The sequence below is a fragment of the Copadichromis virginalis genome, linkage group LG14 (genome assembly GCF_057382275.1).
Source record: "Copadichromis virginalis isolate Kocher_CV1m ecotype Utaka linkage group LG14, C_Virginalis_male_GT1.1, whole genome shotgun sequence".
Classification (NCBI taxonomy): domain Eukaryota; kingdom Metazoa; phylum Chordata; class Actinopteri; order Cichliformes; family Cichlidae; genus Copadichromis; species Copadichromis virginalis.
The window spans coordinates 14,109,655-14,114,144 of NC_140631.1; the positions used below are offsets into that span (position 1 = coordinate 14,109,655).

The window sequence follows — 4,490 nt, forward strand, 5'->3', positions numbered from 1 at the left end:
ATGTCACAAGCACATGCCTTTGAGCCTTTGAAGTTTTTCTATAAATAGGGGTCAGGAGCAGCAAGTTTTAGTCAGTTTGTTCGCAGCCTTCAAACGTTCGACCAGAGCTATATTTGAAAGTATTTGTAAACCTCTGTAACATCACGCTCCAAAGCCCTGTGACGTTTCTGTGTTCTGTGACGTTGTCCCAAAGAAAGACCTTTAAATGCGATAAATAGCCTAAACGTTTTCGTTTATGACTAGTTTACCGTGTTATGACTGTGAACAGGGGGGAAGTCGCGCAAGAGAAATGTCGACCAAAACAATTGCAAGTAAGCCAAAGTCAGTTCCTAAAAGTCAACCCGCAGGTGTTTCCACCACCATCAGACCCTCCACTTCTGTAAGACCTCCATTAAGAATAACTGATGCAAAGAAAACCACTCGGGTGGGAAAAACTCAGAATGGAAGACCGGCAGCTGTGAAACAGCCCCCGAAGAGGGATATGAAAAAGAATGTGGACAGTAAACTGGTCAGCTTAATTACAAATGAAATTGTATACAGTGGAGCGACTGTGTCATTTGATGACATCGCAGGGCAGGATCTGGCAAAGCAAGCACTTCAAGAAATTGTCATCCTTCCTGCCTTAAGACCTGATCTCTTTACTGGTCTGAGAGCTCCTGCACGTGGCTTGCTTTTATTTGGCCCACCAGGAAATGGGAAGACCATGCTCGCCAAAGCAGTTGCTGCAGAGTCTAATGCAACATTCTTCAACATCAGTGCTGCTAGTTTGACCTCCAAATATGTGGGAGAAGGCGAGAAGCTCGTACGAGCACTCTTTGCAGTTGCAAGAGAGAGACAGCCCTCAGTAATCTTCATCGATGAAGTGGACGGCTTGCTCTGTCAAAGGAGGGAGGGGGAGCACGACGCCTCTCGCCGTTTAAAAACTGAGTTCCTCATTGAGTTTGACGGGTTGCAGTCAGGAAAGGATGACAGAGTACTTGTAATGGGAGCAACGAACAGGCCCCAGGAGCTCGATGAAGCAATATTAAGGCGCTTTGCAAAAAGAGTATATGTGACCTTACCCGATGAGAAGACAAGATTTACGCTGCTGAAAAATCTTTTGGGAACGCACGGGAGTCCACTGAGCCAAGACGAACTGTCCTGTCTTGCAAAAGTGACTGAAGGATATTCAGGGAGCGATTTGACAGCATTAGCCAAAGATGCTGCACTTGGCCCAATAAGAGAGTTGGCACCAGAACAAGTCCGTGTTATAGCTGCTGCTGAGGTGCGCAACATTAAGATAAAAGACTTTGAGGATTCTCTGAAGCAAATCAAACCAACTGTTAGTCCAGCAACTCTTAACATGTACACCAAATAGAACAAAGATTTTGGTGGTCCTTCTTCAATAAATCCAAATCCAGTCAGGCTGGATGAAACAGAGTGCAAAAATAAAGAGCTTCTTCAAGAGAAAGAGCAACAGGAAAAAGAAAAAAAACGTATTCTCCAGGACTTGGAGAGAAGAAATCTACAACTGAACAAATTAATACAATGAAGGACAGAACACCTGAACTGGAAGGAGAAGTATTGGAAAAACGACGTTCAAAGATGCAGCGTAGGATCAATGAAATGGCGAAAAAACACTCAGAGGTCATTAATGAGATGTTGTTGAACTCAGACAACTTGAAGTGTGAAAACGCTGAAATGCTTGCACAAAAGCAGCAACAAGAGAAAATAAATGAAGACCTGCAGCGTAAGCTTCAAGAAATCACAAGAAGAAATGAGCAGTTAGAAAAGATGCACAAGGAAAAACAACAGCAAAATACAGACAAGTGCAATCTATTAAAAGAAATGGAGCAAAGATGCCAGAAACTTGAGAAGGAAGTTGAAGAAACAACCGATCAGTTGAGAACCCTCATCCTAGAGAAAAAAGTGGTCGTGGAAAAGCTCATGGAAAAGAAGAAAAAACGTTTCCGCTTCTTCTGGAGGAGGGACACTCCTGCTTTTTCTACTCTTTCTATTTTTTCTACTGCTGACGTCACCTCGTCTCCCTCCACCTCTGTTCCATCTTAATTTTCACCTCTCCTCTCCCCTTCTCTCCTAACACTTCTTCCCTCTCTCCTTCATCTTTTTTCACCCCAACCAGTCCCGGCAGTTGACTGCCCCTCGTGAGCCTGGTTCTGCCGGAAGTTTCTGCCCGTTTAAAGGCAGTTTTTCTTCCCCACTGTCGCCTAGTGCTTGCTCAGAGGGGATTGTTGGGGTTTTCTCTTTTCTTTTTTTTCCCCTTCTTATTACCATTTTCCTTTATTTACCGATTTGTTTTGTTTACTTTTCTTTTACGTTGTTTCTTTATTTACTTGTTTAACTTTTTTTCAACTTATGTAATAAACTAATAAACCAATTGAATTTATCCTCTGCGTATTTTACATCTAATCTTTAAAGAATATTTCCAAAACATTTTCAAACATCACGATCTGTCTTTTGTTTGCTTGTTAAAACCCCGTAAATGGTGAAGTAAAAACCCTGTGATATGGTTTAAAACATCAAAATAGACTAAACAACTAGTCTAAAACTAAGAGACACAGGATAAAGTTGGTGTGAAGGTTTCAGTCTGTGAATGAATCTAAGCACCATCACCTTAACTTTAAATTCATCTCTGTTACCCTCTTTGTGACTGAACTCTGACCGTGAGCACCACAGCCACTGCGCACCAGTCACACGCACTTTAAATCCATCACAGTAAACCAGTTAGTTTACCTCAGTTTGTTTTGCAGCACATTTCACAACATGCAAAAGCATAATGTGCCATGTACAGACTCAAAATCTGATTTAAAAACATGAGGACTGACCTGTAAGCTTTACATTTACAGTTTATCACATACCACTGAGCAGTTCTTACCTGTAATTCTAAGCCCTCTTCTTCCTTTTCTGGTTTAAAACATCAAATTAGACTAAACAACTAGTCTAAAACCAAGAGACACTTAAATATTAAGTTAAACCTCTGGGGTTGCCGGACGCGCCGGCGCGTCAAAATCACATGACCAATTTAAGACGACACAGCTACAAGATGCAGCGATTCAGAGGCTGTATCCCAATTCAGGGTCTGCAGCCTTAAAGGCCGCATTTTAAGGCCGATTACGTCACCATGCCAGTCTCCTATTGCCAGAGGCTGAAGTGTGTGTGCAGTCACCAGGTGATAATCTGATATCGTCTACTTCCCCACTGATGTTAAGTAATATGAAAAAAATAATGAATCCCACCTTAGGCCGAATGTGTGACTCTCTTCGTAGTGGAAGAGAGAATGAATCTTCCCATCCGAATTCACGGCAATCAGTCTGTCAATCAAATCCTGTGGAGTAAAATGAGAGGCTTTGAACAAGAATGCACCGGATAGGGTGCAAAACGAAAACTGTGTGGAAATTTACAATGGGTAAGGTGGAGAACGTATATCAGTCTCAGTGTGAGAGGGTTTATTTGAATGCGTTTGAAGTAAAACAAATGGGTGGGTGGTGTTTGGAGGCCAAATAAAAAGTGCAAACATGCCCTCAGATGGATGACAAAAAAAAACTGCAGTGTGTGGAAAAGAAGAAGAAGAAAAACACTTACAGGTATGGAGGTTGGCATCTCCCTCAGGGTGTATTCGCTTTTGTTGGCCAAAGACTGTCGGCCCAGCAGTTGCCACACCGACTGGGAAGAGGAGAGGAGGTTGACCAAGTACAGGAAGGACTGAAGAGGAAAGTAAATACAGCAGCTGTTAGAGAGAAAAAATGTATTTGCTTTTAAAGACCATTGTGAATGCATTTGTGCACGTCATGGATTGATCAAATCCTAACACATAATAATAATATAACACTATTCAACTACAAACACTACCGATAATATGACAAATAATATCTGTAGTATTCAAAGCAAAACAAAATGTAAAAAGAATTTATGATTGCAAAGATAAAACATGGTTTACCACACTCTCAAAACTGAATAAGACATATATTCTGAGCAGAGTGGTTGAGCAGAAACCTATTGCAGCCTGAAGAATATTAAACTACAGGAAAGCTCCCTGCATTTTTCACTGGGTCTGGTAGAACAGGGAAAACATATCATCAAAAGCATCAAAGGAAAAAAAGAGAGACACTTGCACAAACGAGCTACAACTTAGATTATATTAAACAGCTTCAAAGAAACGTAAAGAAAAAAACAAGATACGATGGATTTTTTTTTCTAAAATAGAAATATCTATACTTTCATGTGTCTTCTGATGTTTCTGTGCATGTGTGAACTTATCTTCATATGTACTACCAAACCTCCTACTGTACTTAGCACAGATTAAAGCAAAGACTCGAGTTAATTCACCAAAGTGCTGGTGTGTGTATATTTAGTTTTCCTTTGACCTCAGCATATATGTATAACCCACTGATAAGGCAGACTTTAAAGTCGCCTGTGGCAGGACACAGTTTACACATCACTGGCTGTCCGTATTCACTTGGCTAGTCTCTCTGAGAGAGATGACTTGGCTG

The 4,490-nt window shown here is 41.2% G+C and overlaps 1 pseudogene; it reads left to right on the forward strand.

Annotated features, from left to right (window-relative positions):
* The first annotated feature begins 27 nt into the window (after window positions 1-27).
* On the forward strand, window positions 28-2,345 carry LOC146693624 (spastin pseudogene; annotated as a pseudogene).
* The last annotated feature ends 2,145 nt before the right edge of the window (window positions 2,346-4,490 follow it).